Source organism: Scylla paramamosain, unplaced genomic scaffold, assembly GCF_035594125.1.
Source record: "Scylla paramamosain isolate STU-SP2022 unplaced genomic scaffold, ASM3559412v1 Contig67, whole genome shotgun sequence".
Taxonomy (NCBI): domain Eukaryota; kingdom Metazoa; phylum Arthropoda; class Malacostraca; order Decapoda; family Portunidae; genus Scylla; species Scylla paramamosain.
In genome coordinates, this window is record NW_026973732.1 from 1 (window position 1) to 13,848 (window position 13,848).

Consider the following 13,848-nt stretch of genomic DNA (forward strand, 5'->3'; position numbering starts at 1 on the left):
CTGCATGCCTCCTTCTTCCGCGGCCTCGCTGCACAAGACTTTCTTCTTTTTCTCTCACCCCTATTCTGTCCACCTCTCTAACGCAAGAGTTAACCGGTATTCTCAATCATTCATCCCTTTCTCTGGTAAACTCTGGAACTCCCTGCCTTCTTCTGTATTTTCCACCTTCCTATGACTTGAATTCCTTCAAGAGGGAGGTTTCAAGACACTTATCCACCAATTTTTGACCACTGCTTTGACCCTTTTATGGGACTGGCATTTCAGTGGGCATTTTTTTTTTATTAGATTTTTGTTGCCCTTGGCCAGTATCCTTCCTACATAAAAAAAAAATTAAAAAAACACACTCGTTCACCATAACACGCCTACAATTGAATAACAAGACTGAGGATGTATTGTGTGTGGCGGCGCAGGTGTGTGCTGTCTTATCCCAGCGGCGAGCTAGTATTGTGGCGCCATTGTGTTGCCATTGCAGTCAACACTTCACCGATTTTTTTGAGACCACGGCGGCTTGGGATGAGAGTCGCGGTAATACGGTTTGAGGGTGGCGCGGCGAGCGGCGGCACGAGGCTTGGCGCCCACTCCTAGCGGGGAGCCTGCACCTGCTGCCTCGTCCACACACACACACACACACACACACACACACACAGTATACACCAGGCACTTTATCCCTTCACCATATTCTTGTGCTATCATTTCCGAAATTCGAAAAACCCTATACTGAAATATATTCCCATAAGACGAGTCTAGAAAGTAGGATTTGTTGCTCATTCACCCACCCGACTAACCCTGCACGGTATCAAGGATGCTTTATATATATATATATATATATATATATATATATATATATATATATATATATATATATATATATATATATATATATATATATACACACTTCCAGAAACAGAGAAGCATCCTAAACAACAAATACCTAAGATAGGATCAGCCGAGTGTGAAGGAAGGCAACAGAAAACGAGCTACAAGACCGCTTATGGAGCGAAGACTATGGCATGGTGGCATGAGGTGGTGGTGGTGGTGGTGGTGTTAGGGGGTGTGAAGGAAGCGCACGAACTTCCAGCACCGCGTTATGGCGAACGCAGATGAGGACCCAAGCAAACTAACAGCAGCCATACACCCTCTCTCTCTCTCTCTCTCTCTCTCTCTCTCTCTCTCTCTCTCTCTGGTGTAAGCATCTCGTCTCCAGGGCGATGCATTACGAAGGGAGGGGGGAAGGGCGTAAAACAAGACGCGGGCAGGAAGGAACACCGTGCCTGGAGGGCAAGATTTTGATGCGGTTTAAGGCAAATACCCATCACGGCCGGGACGCATCACCATCACCGGAATTTTACTGGTAATTCCCGCCTCCGAGAAGGCAGTGTGAAGGGATCGAGAAGGGAGAGGAAGGCAGTATTTAGGGCAATGGCGGCGTGGGGAGCTGCGGTAGGCAGGCAGTATTGCTCATTATTGGACAAAAATAATGACTTTTATGTTTGTTTAGGGAGAGCTTCGGCAAGGATCCCTTTTTTTCACGTGCAGGGCCAATTTGGCGAAAGCTGGTGCATGATCCTTTTTTCCCGGTGTTGAGCCACTCACATGAGCACCTAGGAGTTGGGCGCCAGGTGAGTGCTCATTTCACTAGTCCGGGGATCGCCATGCCGCCAAGACTTATCTTTCCGACTAACTTTCCATTTCAGCATAATTTATTTTCAAAAACTTTCGAGGTGACTGGGGAGCTTTGCCAGGCTTTCACTGAGTATAAATATGCGCTGGAAAGCTGGAAAAATGGCTGGTGCACACACACACACACACACACACACACACACACACACACACACACACACACACACACACACACACACACACACACTTCTACCCATTCATGTGACGACCTGTGGCATGGAAACGCACAACAGTCACACCAAATCCCCACAAAACACAGAATGTAAACACAAATAACAAAAAAGACAAGCAAAAAATGCAAACACGGGACATCAGAGCTTGGCGCATCAACATTCATCAAAAATAGAAAGAGGAAGAAAAAAAAGAGGCGCAGAGTTTTTTTTTTTTTTTATTTTTTTATTCTGTGCATTAGATATGTTTCAAGGGAGGGTCTTATTGAAGGGGCTTTACAATATTTTTTGTCATAAGTTGAACTCCTTAGCACGTAATAAATACATAGATAGATCAATAAGTAAATAAATAAGTAAATGAATAAATAAATATCGAAATGAACAAATAAACAAATAAATAAATGCATACCCGAATAAATAAATACACAAATAAATCAATACATAAGTAAATACATAAATACACACATACATAAATAAGCAAACAAATAAATAAATAGATAAATACATAAAATAAACAACCAAATAAATAAATAAACAAATTCAAGCCCCATCAGCAAACAGGCTTTATTCCCGGTATTTCCCCACAATGGGAGACCAGGCAGGGAGCGAAGAGCGAACGAAGAGCACCAACCCACGCACGCCTCACGCCAATAACTTCACGCCAACATCTCCAGCGGGCGCGACCGATGAAATACACGTGGAGCAGCAAACTCCCACACCCACACCTGGCCGCGATAAGAAAGTTTATTGCCTGAAACCTGACCGGAAAAAGTGACGCTCTCGGCAAAATTTTCTGGAATACTTTAAACTAGTGAAGGAAAGGGAGAGTGGGGAAGGAGAAGGGGAGAGGAGAGGGAGTGAGGGAGAAAGCAGTGGTGGTGGTGGTGGTACTGCTTCTTCTCACATCAAGCCATCCTCCCAAGTTTTGACACACGCCTCGCTTGCATTAAATAACCGGGATATTACTTGGCGGAATCCTCGTGGCTTCTAAACTCCAAACAAGCATACTGGTGTATGTTTTACGGGTATATTTCTCTAACCTAACCTAACCTAACAGTAAAACTGATTTATGTATAACAATTTCTCTAAGTCAATCTAACCTAACCTAACCCTAACCCTAACTAAAATCATTAGTAAACGAATAAATAAACTCGTTTCTCTCTCTCTCTCTCTCTCTCTCTCTCTCTCTCGCTTTGATTTAACTCAACATAACCTAATTTGAATCTGTAATGAGTATACGAGACTAAAGGAACTCTCTCTCTCTCTCTCTCTCTCTCTCTCTCTCTCTCTCTCTCTCTCTCTCTCGCTTTGATTTAACTCAACATAACCTAATTTGAATCTGTAATGAGTATACGAGAATAAAGGAACTCTCTCTCTCTCTCTCTCTCTCTCTCTCTCTCTCTCTCTCTCTCTCTCTCTCTCTCTCCTGCGATCACGGAACACTATCAAACATTCACGCATTACACGAATATTAATACAATCTCCAGGTTTTAGCCGTTCATGTGTACTTTCCAACACTGGATTTTATGAGAATTACAGACACATTATTCTCTTACATAATCTAAATCCAGGTCGTAAGAGGCACGTAACTCTGCTAATGGAAATGTATTTAAGATGCCATTTGAATCCCTAGTATATCCATCAGCCCTTCTCTTCCTATGGAGTGGTATGGAGAAGTTGTTGGGTACCCTTCAGAGTGAGTGAGGCGCCTCGCTGGTTCCTGCAGCGCCCCATACATCAAATCAAATAGTCATGCAGAGTAATTTTCATACACCCATGCACACGCTCTGGTATCAGCTCCAGGTACATGTATTCTCTCTCTCTCTCTCTCTCTCTCTCTCTCTCTCTCTCTCTCTCTCTCTCTCTCTTTCCCATCAAAAATTCCTTTTATTAACCAACCTTTTATAAACAAACTACTTTTAGATTACTGATCGAAAAAATCCTTCCAATTTTTCCTGCACGTCGATAAAACTGCCCGGTGCGTGGCCATGGATCTGAAGGAGGCGCAGAGAAGGGATTAACAAGGAACCTCCACATATATTCTACCCATGGTTGTTCCTCCTATAAGCTGATCATCCTGATTCCCCAGCCTCGACTTCTGCTTCTTCCACTGTTCTGTCTCCTCCGCGTCTCAGCTGCTCATGGTTTCTTTGGGGAAGGCAATATTGACTTTTTCCACCCTTTTTCTCCCTTCCTCTCTGTCCTCGTATATCGGGTGACGTTTATGGGCACCTGCTGTGTCCTCTATCGGTTATTTTTTTAGGGTTTCCCCTGTGGTCATGTCGAGTCTCTGATGTGTTTAATCTCACTCGATGAAATTTCTGTTCCCTGCGTGATTAGATTTCCGAGTAGAGCGTTTGAGGGGAGCACTCTGAAGTACAGGTTCGACGTTCACACACACACACACACACACACACACACACACACACACACACACACACACACCTAGCAGCAAGCAATAAGTACGGGATGTATCCCGAGGGGCTAGGACCTCGCCAGTCCCGGTATGCACAGTGTAAATCAAATGATAAATTTCTGAATAAAACATAGGAGATTACAGTTTACTAATCTCTTACACCGGTCCAGCGAAAGTTATGAAGTAGGATGTCGGAACACCGTGGTTATTTCCGACATAAACCATTCCATGTGATGATTTTACAGAGCATATAATGATGTTCAGGAAAAGAAGAAAATCATTATGGACATTTTGTTATTTTTGGCATGTAAATAAACAAAAATCGCTGTAAATAAATGGTTGTTATTCTTTTTTAATGCATAATACAGATATAAGGAAAACGTACAATTATTGGGTTTTATAATAGACTTTTAGCGAAATCGTGCCTGTATGGTAAGATCGGGTCATATCGGATGCCGATACCCAATTAATTTGGAAGAATATATGGCATAAATAAACATGTCTGTGTAAAAGAAAAGGGTTCCATATACGTCCACCATTAAGAATAAAGCCAAGAGAGTTTATCTACAACAGCATTCGAATTTCGCGCGAGAAGGAGAGACTGGGAGGAAAAGTGCGCAAGTTCTCTCAGTCTTGTGTAACAGCACCACACACACCGCCCAGTGTTTCAACAACCAATTGTGTCTATCTAGATCGCCAGTATGGGTTCCGTCAAGGCCGCTCGCATTGGTGATCTTCTGGCTTTCCTTACTGATTGAGCTGTGGCTAACCTGATAAAGCCTATCATTAGTCCAAGGTTAGAATTCCTACCATTTCTCAAAATGGCAGCAGAATATATAGAGAACGTCCAAGTGTGCATGTAATAATATATATCATGCAAATTTTGGAAAGAAAAAAAAAAGTAGAAAAAACTGTTAAGCCGTCACGCAAATATAACAAAATGAATAAAATAGTTAGCCCTAATAATTAGAAGGAAATCGTGCATATTCAGCAGTAACTTGCTTAATATGACTTTACTACAAACACAGACAAGTATAGATGTATTGTTTCTTTAATTTCAGATGGCGGGGATTGCTAGAAGTGTTCTATTAGACAAGTATATATCACGTAGAGACTGCCACTCATTTGAACAAGTTATTTCTAATGTAATATCAGTAGGAACATGAGATATTGCATCACCACACACCGACACTTGACACCTGCAGCAATTTCAACCTTTAAAAATGACTCTCAGACACGATGGAGAAAGGCAAAATTACATCAATACCAAGTCTCCAAAAAGAATAATAGTTTCTGGCTCTCAAAGGAATTCTTAAAATTACAGGAAATTGAGGACAGTACACAACATGAGATCTCAAACACCAGTGAAGCAGGTCATTCAAAGAGAGGTCGATCATCTGCAGACTTCAAAACTCATAGTGAAAGAACAAAGCCAAGAAAAACAGAAGTAAGAAGAAATATTCAGCAGAAGAGCTTGTCTTTGCAGCTCAGATGAAACTTAGGAATTCTGCAAAATCATGCTGCGAAGATTTGTAAGGCGATACATTAAGTACTCCTACTAGGTAAACAAAAAATGATAAAGAAATTGGTGAACAAAACTGAAATTCCTCTGACTCCACACGAGGCACTTTCCATAATGCTCCACAGAAATATGAGCAAAAGTACTTACAATTATTAAAGAACCATCCATAAGGAAAGAAACTACACTTTATCCATCCTACAAAAGTGTGGTAGAAGCTACAAAGACTTGTTATCCCCCGGGCATTACACATCGGTGATTTTAAAGCAGAAGTCCCTCTCCAAAACTTGCTTGATAAAACTGCCTCAAGTCTACTGCTTTCTCCAGAAAATGGTTGTTGACCTAATCAGATCACAGTCAGCACATACCATGCCACTCTCTTTGAACTCCTCAGTAAATATGGTTTTGATGGCAGTGGAAATCATTCCCTCTAAGTGCTACGAAATATGACAATACAAATAGTGATGTGAGTGGAAACTAACATGTTTGCAACTTTCCTATGCCACCTTAAGTTACTTGAGAAAAGAAGCAAGATGACAGTCTGGCAAAACCCTGCCCTATGCTCATCTGTTTATTGCCGCTCCCCTTACATTGCAATTCATCAAGGAAACTCCACATCTTGCCCCATCTGGAACATAAATTCATTAAAAATGAAATACACAACCTGATACCAAGTGAAGGAGGGGTAATACCTGTATACCACAAACTGATTCTGACCATGGCCGATGGAAAAAGAATGCCAGGCACTAGCCACCACTGCATCTTCCACTTGTTATTTATGTCAACCTGTCACAAAACCCTTTGGAATGAATAATTTAACTGTAATAAAAGAGAAAGTAACATCAACAGAACATTTAGAATTTGGTATATCTCCTTTGCATTGACTAATAAATACCCTGGAATGTGTTTTGCACATTGGCTGCCGTGTGCAGGTAAAAACATGCTGTGTAAAGGGAGAGCTGCCAAAAAATACTGTAAAGAAAAGAAAAGAATTCAGAGGGAACTAAAAGAAACACTTGGAATTAATGTGGACTTGCCCTGCAAAAGGTAGTGGCAACACAAATAATGGAAATAGTGCAAGAAGGTTCTTTAGTGAGCCTTCAAAAGCTTCAGCTATTACAAAAGTGGACGAACAACTTTATCCATCGATTGTCAGTTATTCTGTTTGCTTTGAATTCTGGTTATGACATCGACACTGAAGCCTACAGGAAGTATGCTGAGGACACAGCACAGCTCTGTGTGACCCTCTACAACTGGTATTATATATGCCAGCCTCAGTACACAAGATGCTGATGCATGGCTCAAGTGTAATCGAGGCTTTTGAACATTCCAATAGGGCAGGCATCTGAGGAGGCTATTGACGCCAGACATATGCTGGATGTCAAAGGAACATAGCCATGCAGCCATACATGCAAAATATCAAGGCCAAGAGTGAATCAATGGCCCTAAGTGAATTCTTTAGGCACCACGGCAAGCAGCCTCGGCGGGGCTGCCGCACGCTGAGCCGCAGGCGAGATGGAGCCTCCTGCAGCGCAGCGGCGCGAGCCACACACTTCAAATGATAATTCAGTTTGTTTCCAGACATTTTATGAAATCACACTTCTTGCTCAAGATTTGCTGAACATGAAACTGGACCACATCCAGGATGACCCAACTCTGCGTTCACGAGCATGGCTGTCTGGGCCTGAAATTGAGCCTGTGACCAAGGAAAGAAGCCATTTCCTGCGTCCAGCATGTCACCAACTCTCGGATTCCCTGTTTTTTTTTTAACAGAAAACAACAACAGATTGCGAGTCACGCCTTGTATGTTCCAGTAAATGTTACAATGTTACGAAGTGAGCTGTGGCTCAAACATCCTGAGTGAGTGAGTGAGGCTCTGATGATCTGTGACACATCTGTCCTGATAATCGCCTGACTCGAGGCTCTTATCACCTCGGTTTTTTTCTGCTTCAGTACCAAGTGATAGTAAACCCCGTACCGTGAGTCCGCCATCACTGACATCACTCCGCCAAAGAGGAAATTAATCTGAACTGCCACACATAAGGGAAACTGCAGGAAGCCACCAGGCCTACACATGACTGTCACTTACCGTCCCCATCCATCAATATGTGTAATAATGTAAAGATGCCTAATGACCTGTGCATTATCACCGTTGACTATTGTGTCTTCCACTCCTCCACCATTCATCTCTCCTCTGGGTATCCATTCACCACGGCACAAGCGCTTCCTTCTCACGGAGTGCACACTTCTACTTATTCCCTTTTCCCACACCAGAGGGACACGTTTTGGCTTCACTGCTGCACTCTGCCTCTAGATGAACGAAGCACGTGCAGAGTAGAGGCGGCCAGTGTGAAGCGTGCGGGGTGAGGCGGTGTAAAGCGGGTGAGGGGAATAGGGTTAAGAGCAGTGGGTGGTCATCAAACACATGACCTGACCTCGTTTCCTGACCTGAGCGAACTGGCCTTCAGACTCAACGGAATGGTAGTTATGGGAGGCGGGAAGTTAGACGATTTACACTGCAGAGAGAGAGAGAGAGAGAGAGAGAGAGAGAGAGAGAGACCTAGAGAGAGAGAGAGAGAGAGAGACCTAGAAACTTGACATCATTCAGATTATTTATGACCCAGAATCCTGAGCTAAACCAAACAAGGCGAGACGTATCAGAGACGAAGCGTGCAGGTCGACTATGACCACAGCTCTCTCTCTCTCTCTCTCTCTCTCTCTCTCTCTCTCTCTCTCTCTCTCTCTCTCTCTGATGCCTCTCCCTGCCTCCTGTCCCCTGCCGAGAGGAGAATGAAGAGCACAGAACGTAATGAAATGCAGACCTAGTGAAATACGAGGGGCGGATATTGCTGCTTGCCTTTCGTGTTTGGGTGAGGCACTAGTAGTAGTGGTAGTGCTAGTGCTAGTGGTGGTGGTGGTGGTGGTAGTAGTAGTAGTAGTGGTGGTGATAGTAGTCGCGTATTGGATGTATGTGTGTGTGTGTGACGTAATTAAGTAAGGTATGAGGGAATGAGATTTTTCAACTATTTTTTCCTTGCTAAATGTGACAGGATATTTTAGCACGTGACGTCGAGGGATTCATAAATTATTCGAGCTAGTAAATGTGTCCCCCTTGTACACACACACACACACACACACACACACACACACACACACACACACACGGCCACCAATTCATACAGGAATTCGTAACACATCATTTCGAGTCCATTTCTTTGCAAACTTTGTACATCTTCCGACGAGTTTCCCCGTTCGTTCTCTCTCTCTCTCTCTCTCTCTCTCTCTCTCTCTCTCTCTCTCTCTCTCTCTCTCTCTCTCTCTCTCTCGTTCTTTTATTCTCTGCGTTTGTTTCCGTTGTTGTTGTTGTTGTTGTTGTTGTTGTTGTTGTTGTTGATTTCTCCTCTCTTCCGCTTCCTCTTTTCTCTTTCTATTTTCTTTCTCCTTCTTTTTCATTCTCTCTTTTTCTTCCCTTTCCTCCTCCTCCTCTTCCTCCTGGCCTTATGCTTCAAGTATGTAATCTCTTTACCTCTTAGTTTGCTGGTGTTCTTAAGAATCCATGGAAGAACTCCAACGATTTTTTGCTGTTTACTTATCCCATGTAGTCTGGTGTAATCCTCCTTCTATCCTCCTCCTCCTCCTCCTCCTCCTCCTCCTTCTCCTCTTCCTTCGCCGCATGTTCTCGAAAGGGGCACACAAATGGTCCTCAAAAATACCATTGTTATATAAACTCTCTCCAGCAAATATGTTCTCCTCCTCCTTCTCCTTCTCCTCTCCCTCCCTCCTACTCCTCCTCCTCCTCCTCCTCCTCCCTCCCCCTCCTCCCCCTCGCAGAGATTATATCATACCGTTTTGACAGGACGGCCGTGTTGGCGTGGCAGGATGGTGATGCTGCTGGAATGTTAAAAGGAAAGTTATGGGGAGTCTGGCAAAGATCAGAGAGAAGCTTTTCTGATTTTGTGTTTTGAAGAATGTGGGAAGGTGAACGCGGTGTGGAATACTGCAGTGAAGGGTGTTGCCAGTGATGCTGTTTGTGGTAGTGGTAGTTGTAGTGGGAGTAGTGGTGGTAGCGGTATTATTATTATTATTAGTATTAGTAGTAGTAGTGGTGGTGATGGTGGTAGTGGTGGTGTAGTAGTAGTTGTAGTAGTAATAGTAGTAGTAGTAGTAGTAGTAGTAGTAGTGGAAGTGATCGTAGTGGTGGTGGTGGTGGTAGTAGTAGAAATGGTGGTGGTGGTGTAGTAGTAGTAGTAGTAATAGTAGTAGTAGTAGTAGTAGTAGTATTAGTGGAAGTGATCGTAGTGGTGGTGATGGTGGTGGTGGTATCATATTTCGAGTTTCATAATATTAGGTTGAATTATTAATGGCCGTGAGAAATGTATTACAAAAAGAATCAGAATACTTGGTGTTAGTGAGTATTAAGGTCTTGAAATACTGTTATCATTCCCCGCGGGAGTGCGCGGCACTAATCCCGCAGCATGATGAAAGGCACCAAGCACCCTTAGAGTGAAATATTAATCACAGACTTTACAGGCAATAAGGGAGTGAACAATAGAGTTAATGCGTCATTTTAATATAATTCATAAAGGTTCAGCTTGCTTGCCACCACTACCACCACCACTACCACTACCACCACCACTACTACCGCCTCCTCCTCCTCCTCCTCTTCTTCATATATCCTCCTTCGTATGGATTTTCTGTTTCATCATCACCATCATTACCATTCTTCTTTGCAGTGATCGCCTCTCTCTTCTCCCTTCCTCCTCCTCCTCCTCCTCCTCCTCCTCCTCCTCCTTCTTCCTCCCTTGCATTTAGTTTTTCTTCCTTCTCCTTTCCGGCTTTCCCCTTACTCCTTTCCTTTCCTTCTCAGCACCTGTCTGTCTGTCTGTCTGTCTGCCTGTCTGTCTTTCTGTCTCGCCGTCGGTCTGTCTGAATGCCTACATGTCTGTATTTGTTTTCGTCTGTTTTTTTTTTGTCATGGTGTCTGTCTTTGTCTGTCTGTCTGTCTGCCTGTCTGTCTGTCTTTCTCTATGTATGTATGTATGTATGTATGTGTGTGTGTGTGTATGTATGTATGTATGTATGTGTCACCTACACACGACTATATGCGCCTCACAAACTTTAATTTACGTAATTCGTCACGGCGCCTGGGTCGGTCTGTGTGTGTTCATATTTCGTGGAATTTGTAATGAACACTTGATAGTTGACTTATGGTATTGCACACATTGCCTCCTATGCTTATGATTCCTTAATGTACACCAAATATATTAAGTCGTTAGTTTCTTATATACTGAGAGGCATAAATGATTATTTTATTTATTTATTTATTTATTTATTTATTTATTTGTTTGTGAGTGGTAAAGACGCGAAGTGTTTGATGTGCCACAAGTCAGCAAGACACGTAGACCTTTCTGTGAAACACATCAAGAAAACTTGCCCAAACTGTACAGTGAAACATGTCTGTGCCTCTCACATAATTCAGTGTGATCTGATTCAATTACAAGTAGTACACACCCTGGTTGTCAGAACACGATGTCAGTGGGAAGCTGCCGCTGTCACTGGTGAGCTGCTGCTGCTCACTGCTCACTGCTCACATCACCACGCACACTTCCCAAATTGGATTTTTCTTATTACCCAAAAAACTCCTCCAGACAATATAACAAGTGTGTTTAACATTAACTGGTGGCGGTAGGCAACACTGGAGATCACTTTGGCTATGAAATTCATGTTCAGGAATGCTGAAGTTCAGACTCACCACGACAGGCCTGCCCTCCATAATGAATTACCAAATATTTTATAAGTTTTCAAATGATTAATGGAAGCAAGCAAGCTCCGCATTTTCTTTGAAAGGTATGTCATTTACTGTAATGCATAAGTTATTAAGGGAGAACTGATTTTAGATGTTTTGTTAAGGTTCCTTATTGCACGATAGTTAGTATATCATGTAGCTTAGACTGGCACTGCTGCCTCCTGAATGTGTCAGTGAATGTGTCCTTGAAACAGTCTTATCCATTGTGCCGATGTTGTCTGCATCATGTTCACTATCACTGCGAAGGGTCAGGACACTACTTTCATGCCACAAGAAGCGGTCAATAAACAACAGGTTAACAAACTGATAAAACTTCAGACGCAATGTTATCATTAATGTTTCGTTTCTGTTATGGAAAAATGAAAGGTGAGAGTGCTTCTAAAAACACAAGCATACAAAGCGATTAATCTTAAAATATAAAACTCTTGTGAATTTAGTATTATACAAACTAGTCGTGTCGGTTACTCTTCAAGGCAGAATTAATGTTCCTCTCTCTCTCTCTCTCTCTCTCTCTCTCTCTCTCTCTCTCTCTCTCTCTCTCTCTCTCTCTTCTCTCTCTCTCTCTCTCTCTCTCTCTCTCTCTCTCTCTCTCGTTGTCTCTAATAAGAGTGATGTCTACTGCATCGTGAAATTGTCTGTAAAGAATTTCACAGGAATTCTAAACCTAACCACATACATATACACATTTATTATTGTATTACTTCCTTTATAAGTGTGAATTTTTGGAATTAACACTGGACTGTGAAAAAATGAAATATATAATATGTACGTGTAACGTGTTTCTGGTCAGTGTATGAAACAAAAATAATGAACAGCATGTGCACTGGTGGTATACAGGCTGTATCGCGAGTTTTCTGCAAAGACTGAAAGAGGTGAAACAACGTGTAATTCTAAGAAGTAGAAAATGTTCTATACACATATGCATTTTAAGGCTTTGTTTATCCGTCAGAGGAGTTGAAAATGTACGGGACTCGGGCGGGTGTGCTCTGTGAAATGACGGACACACGGTTGCATTGTCGCAGCCTCGGAGGTGCCACTTTTCGCTCAAATAACGAATCGTTTAATCTTATTTTTTGCAGTTTGTGTAATATTACAGTATCTTTATACCAAGACAGACGGCATTAGAAAGCATTTAATTTACCGATAAGCATTACACGACAACATTATTGCGGTGATTAAAAATACTCCTGTAAAATGCTACGCGGCATCATAGAAGCAAGGGAGGAGGGGGAACGAGTCCGAGCGACCTTGAAAAACAGCTGGAGTGATGATGCCACGTAGCATTTTACAGGAGTACTTTTGATCACCGCAGTAACATTGTCGTGTAAATGCTTATCGGTAAACTACATGCTTTTTAATACCAATTGTCTTGTTATAAGATAGTGTAATATTCCACAGTTTGCAAAAAATAAGATTAAACCATTCATAATTTGTAGAAATGCGCACCTCGGAGAGCTGACACAATGCAACCGTCTGTACTTACTAATCTGTGTGTGTGTGTGTGTGTGTGTGTGTGTGTGTGTGTGTGTGTGTGTAGGCTTTTAAACACCATGGAGGTAAGTAGTCAATAGATTTAAGAGTAAGGAAATCTCTCTCTCTCTCTCTCTCTCTCTCTCTCTCTCTCTCTCTCTCTCTCTCTCTCTCTCTCTCTCTCTCTCTCTCTCCTCCCACACACACACACACACACACACACACACAGAGGAGAGAGAGGGACAACCACACACACCAAAAATAGCTCTTCATGTTAATTTTGCCTTTGTACTCAAGACAACAAAACTTACCCAACTTTCCCAACAAGGAGAAGAACCCTTGTACCCTCAGACCCCAATTTCTACCTTAGGGGCGTGTTTCCTTCCTCCCAAGCCTCACCCACCCCCTCTCCCTGTGTGGGTGACGGGTGAGTCATTAATCTCACGCAACCGTAACCTTCTCCTCCTCTTCCTCCTTTTCCTCCTCCTCCTCCTCCTCGTCACACGGACTCCTCCCTCTCAGTCCAGATTTCTTCCTCCAGCCTCTCAGGGATCTTCAAGATTTAGTAGTGATTTTATTTGCTGCTCTCAATCATTACCATATTAGAGTTTGTTATCTTCCTCCTCCTCCTCCTCCTCCTCCTCCTCCTCTTCATTTCACTTCATACTAGTCCTCGTCTTTTTCCTCCTCCTCCTTCTCCTCATTATCCTCCTCCTCCTCTTCCCCTTCCTCCTCCACCTGCTCCTTCACCTGCTCCTCCTCCTCCTCCTCCTCCTCCTCCTCCTCC